The sequence below is a fragment of the Pelobates fuscus genome, chromosome 2 (genome assembly GCF_036172605.1).
Source record: "Pelobates fuscus isolate aPelFus1 chromosome 2, aPelFus1.pri, whole genome shotgun sequence".
In the NCBI taxonomy this organism is placed as follows: Eukaryota; Metazoa; Chordata; class Amphibia; order Anura; family Pelobatidae; genus Pelobates; species Pelobates fuscus.
Window position 1 is genome coordinate 148,793,211 of NC_086318.1, and position 6,056 is coordinate 148,799,266.

Below are 6,056 nucleotides of genomic sequence, written 5' to 3' on the forward strand. Positions count from 1 at the left end.
CTGTTCCTAGAGACTGATTGGCTGCCCTGTTACTAGGCAGATATGGTTGTATCTGTTATATATTGTTCATATTCTACATATTTTTCTCTTTCAGTTATATTTCTCTTTGCTGCTGAGGAATAAAGTAAGAAAGAGATAGCATAATAGGAGCCTCCGTGTCATTAATAAAATCCGAGCATATGTGCTGTGTGGAGCTGCTATGACAACCCACAGCAATACACAGACAACTGGAGCTTGTGAGACGACGCTGTCAGAGGGACAACTAGGAGCCTTCTTTACTATGGAAGCCAACACGGGCCCACAACTCGATATCAAGCGATAATCACTAAATATATACTATATAATTACGATATATATATATATATATATATATATATATATATATATATATATATATATATATATACAGGGAGTGCAGAATTATTAGGCAAGTTGTATTTTTGAGGATTCATTTTATTATTGAACAACAACCATGTTCTCAATGAACCCAAAAAACTCATTAATATCAAAGCTGAATATTTTTGGAAGTAGTTTTTAGTTTGTTTTTAGTTTTAGCTATTTTAGGGGGATATCTGTGTGTGCAGGTGACTATTACTGTGCATAATTATTAGGCAACTTAACAAAAAACAAATATACTCGCCTCCGTGTCATTAATAAAATCATGACTTTACGTCATGTTAATAGTAAAATCTGGGAATTATAAGAGGGAAGCTACTGCCTTGCTGCCGGAGGTGAAAAATGGAGTCCTTCATTAGTATAAAAGCATGCAGGATCCCCCCTCCCTGGCAACGGGTAAAAAGTAGGGAGGGAAGAATAAAAAAAAAAATTATATATATATATATTTTTTTTTTTTTTTTCTTTAAAAAGTAAATGCTTACTGCCCAGAAAAGTCCCTAATCCGACCCCTGGAATTTATAAACACACTGCATGCACTATGCACACAATTCTCTCTCTCTCTCTCTCTCTCTCTCTTTCTGTTGTATTGCCACTAGTGCTGTTTTTTATTTATTTTTTATTTTGTCATAGTAGAAAAACAAGTTGGGGTGTGTGGAACATGGATTGTTGTTATTTAATGTCTATGCATACATGTATATATTACACTCATTACATTTTTAAAGGTTAACTCAGCAATGTAATAGTTAAGTTTTAAGTTAGGACAAATAAAATATGTTGCCTGCCAATGAAAGGGTAAACAACACATTTATCCTCCTCCTTTAAACTTTCTTTTAGAGATAATGAGTAAAGTCATATACACACGCACAGCACAGCAATTTTTTTTTTTTAACAATTACACATATTTAGAGTTATAACAGGCTTGACTAAACAGTGAAATCGTTAGGATAATAAAGTAAGGTGGTCAACGCTTAACGGTGCTAGGATAGCTTTGCTAGTGCAGTTGTAGCGTGGCCCTATGGTTTGCAATGTAACAGTAGCTGGGTCTTGTGTGACGTGTCTACAGGTTGTGCTATTCTCGTGTAGGCTATGATGCAAAAAAAACAAAAAACAAGTAACTATGCTATGTCTTGCCTACAGTGTAGTGTAACATTACTACGTTGTGTAAACATAATTGCATGCTGTTTTTATTGATGAGTAACTAGACATCAAGTCTGCGATGGCATGGGGGTATAGTCCGCCTTTGGCCCTATGTACACGTCTGAGTCCGGGTATTCCGCTGTTGCAAGATTTTGGAACAGTTCAGGCCAGAAATACCTGTGAGGCAACGTGGTAGGCGCTTCAGTCTATACCCCGCGTTGATAAGTCCCATGTGCTGTACTTTTTAGTCCCTTCAACTGTTCCCTCCGTGTTGTGCAGCCGTGTGGCCGCTTACGATGTCGCTTCAACTGGGGTTATGCGCTTCCTCTGCTTGTCGCGTCCCCCGGGATCTAGCCTCTTTGCGCCTCGATCAGTGTTGCGGCGGGCTTTGTGGGTGGCAGTGTGCAGGTTGGTGCGTTGCTTATAATTTTTTGCTGGGACCGCTGAGTGAGGGGTAGGTCGGGTCTTCTTCTGTGATGCGGAATCGGTGGTTTAAGCGTTCAAGGGGTCTGGCGCCATTTCCCGCCTTTTTGAGCTTCGGCTTCGATTCAGTTTGGAGGCCGCCCTGGAGTTGTGAGGGGGAGTCCATTGCAGGGTGCGCCGGGTGGTCGGGCGGATCCATGCCGCCAACTCTCTCATCGCCAGCCGGTAGGATTTTCTCAGAGCTTTAAGCTTTGCCCAGAGATGAGAGCATAGCAGGTCTATGAAGTCCCTTGTGTGCTTGGGTGGTGCGATGCGTGGGTGCTTGGTCTTAGGCCTCGCCGCCATCTTGGCCGGGCCTTGTGAGTTTCGCTTGGTGGGCGATTTTGTTGCTTGTTCAGGTGTGAGTATGGGGGTAATCGTCCCCAGCAAGGACCGGGATGTCCCCCACCGGTCCATAGGGGGGGCAGCAGTGCTGCGATGGTCTGTTGCGTAGGAGCGCATCCCGTGCCGGAAAGTCGGCCGTCTCCCCCGGGCCTCTGGCTCTGCACTAGTTTAGGCCGCATGGTCGGTTGAAGGTTTTCCTCGGTGCATCCGTGCCGGGTGTGTATCATTGTATGCAGGATGCTTTTCTGCGTCTGCTCCCGGTCACCGTTTGCCGCTTGTGCCATTATGACAGTCGGTAGCATCGCTTTTTGGCCCGGTGTTGCAGGAGCTCTTAAAATGTGCGACTGGCCATCTTAACTGTCAGGCCCCGCCCCCTCTTTTAGAGATAATAATAGACAATGCTAACTAAAGTATCTGCTGACTACAGCTATACAGTACATCATATAGCAGGGAACAAGTCAATAGCCACTGTAACCTTTTTGAGAGAAAATAAATTGTATATAATAAGTATTGAGATAGTTGGAAATCGTCATTCATCCATACACCTATTCATTCCACCATGCACACATTTTGCTGCCATTTGTCACACAATTTCTTTTGGTAAGATTGCTGCTTGTTATTTTTTTTATCTGTAATATTCACTCAAACATATTTTATTTTTATTGTGTCATTGTCTAATTTATCCTTCAATAGTTATGAAGTGCCCTTTGGGTTTGGACACTGAATTATTTTCAAAGATAATTAAAGGTTATTTGAGTGAATCGTTAACTAAAACAGTTTATAAAATAAACTAGCAATGGGATATATGTCCTCAAAACCCTATATACTACTAATGACCAGTGTTAGACGTCTGTCGGTAATAGATATCATACCTGAAGGGAGCCATAGTGGCCTATATTGAAGGACCCAAAAACCGACAAAGGTGAATAAAATCACCTTTTCAGTGAGATTAGAGTGGGGACGTTCACCTAAACAGTCACTACAGCACTAAAGTGTTCGGCATAAATGTTTGTATTCCTGACACTATAGTGTTCCTTTAACGAGTTGTAGTTTTGCAATTTTGATTTTAAAAATCATTTATAAAAGATTTTTAAAATGGCTGCCAAAGTACATGACATATTGATTTATTCTTAACAAATCTTAGTATAGCCCATAGCATAGCTCCAGAAATTAATTTTCACATCAGGCGCATAATCGGTTATTATAATTTTTTAAAAACAAGCTCAAAAAGAAAAATGGCAGGCACACCACATCACTTCTGAACGCTATATTGCATGTACAGCAGGTCACCAGAAATGTGAAAATGTACAATTCAGACAGTGAGGTTTAATGTGTTGGGGAGACGATTTTTTTTTCACACCATTGAATTAAATTGTCAACATTTTAACAAAAATGGTGAAGGGGTGGTTATAACCACTTTATTCAGCTGAGTGAATATAGTGCTTACAGTGCCCTTTAATTTTTTTATTTTTTTTTAATGTTACTGTTTGAATTTATTTATTGAGCTTCATTAACCCCTTAACGACCGAGGACGGTTCAGGACCGTCATCGGCATTTTTGCGTTGCCGACCGATGACGGTCCTGAACCGTCCTAACGGTCAGATGTACTTACCTGATCGCCGTCGTTCCCCCGGCGGCGATCGGCGTTGGTCCCGTTGTGGGGAGACTGCCTGCAGCCCAGACAGTCTCCCCGTGGCGGATTAGGACCCCTGTGGCCATGTGATCGCTCAACATGGCGACCACATGGTCACAATAGGTGTCCATGTGTCTGCCTGCAGGGGGACTGTCTGTGCTGACAGGCAGTCTCACTGCTAGTGTAAAATCCAAAAAAAATAAAGTTAAAGTTAATTAAAAAAAATAATAATTATATATGTGTATATATATATGATATATAGACATATATTATACCTATATAATATACGTCTATATATCATATATATAATGTCATGCTAAGTGTATTTTTATATTAATATGTACATATATTAATATAAAAATACACTTATAATTAAATTACACACGTATATATATAATATATATAATTATATATATATTGTATATATCTATTATTATAAAATACAAATAATAAGTAAATTAAATTAAATTAAAAAAAATTAAAATAATAATAAAAATTAAAAAAAAAATTACATATCTATATTAAATTTTATTCTAACTGTATTTTGATATTAAAATATATATATTTATATCAAAATACACTTAGAATGAAATTGTATATATATCTATGTATATATAAATAAATAAATATAATACGAAATATACATATGTCCATATACAAAATTACATAAATAATTCTATAAATATACACGTAGACTTCAAATATATAAATATGCATATATATTTAAATTCTATGTGCATATTTATGTAATATTTTTACATAATTAAGTAATTTTATTAATTGCAATTTGAGGGACCTGCCTGCCAACCCAGGCCGAAATTCCAGAGAATTTAATTTGCTAGCACTGTATTTTACCCTGTAACTTTCTATGACACCCTAAAACCTGTACATGGGGGGTACCGTTTTACTCGGGAGACTTCACTGAACACAAATATTAGTGATTCAAAACAGCAAAACCTATCACAGCGATGATATTGTCAGTGAAAGTGACTTTGTTTCGCATTTTTCACACACAAACAGTACTTTTACTGATGATATAATTGTTGTGATATGTTTTCCTGTTTTGAAACACTAATATTTGTGTTCAAGAAAGTCTCCCGAGTATAACAGTACCGCCCATGTACAGATTTTATAGTGTTTTTGAAAGTTACAGGGTCAAATATTTTTACATTGAAAATGGCCAGGTTGGTTATGTTGCCTTTGAGAGCGTATGGTAGCCCAGGAATGAGAATTACCCCCATGATGGCATACCATTTGCAAAAGAAGACAACAAAAGGTATTGCAAATGGGGTATGTCCAGTCTTTTTTAGTAGCCACTTAGTCACAAACACTGGCCAAAATTAGCGTTCAATTTAGTTTTTTTGTTTTTTCACACAGAAAACAAATAAGAACGCTAACTTTGGCCAGTGTTTGCGACTAGGTGGCTACTAAAAAAGACTGGACATTCCCTGGTTTGTCTACTTTAAAAAAAATATGTACATGTGGGGTGTTATTCAGAGACTTTTGGCAGATAATAGTGTTACAATGTCACTATTGATAAATTTGAAAGAATATATGTTTTGAAATCGCAATATCCTACTTGTACCTATAACCCTATAACTTGCAAAAAAAAAGCAAAAAAGCATGTAAACACTGGGTATTTTAAAACTCAGGACAATATTTTTAATCTATTTAGCAGTTTTTTTATTCGCTTTTGTAGATGAGTAAAAGATTTTTCAAGTAAAAGTAAAAAAAAATGTATTTTTTTACATTTTTCATCATATTTGTTTGTTTTTTTTAAATTAAATTACATGAGATTATATAAATAATGGTATGTAAAGAAAGCATTTTTTGTCCTGAAAAAAACAATATATAATTTGTATAGGAACAGTAAATGAGAGAGCGGAAAATTACAGCTAAACACAAACACCACAAAAGTGTAAAAAGAGGCCTGGCTGCAAATGTACAACAAAAACAGTCCAGTCCTTAAGGGGTTAAGGCATACTTTTTACTTGTCCCTTCTGGATGATAAATTCCAGTAATTATTAGTATATATTAGCTATTATTATGTTATGTTTAATCACTGTTCTTCATGCACAGTATT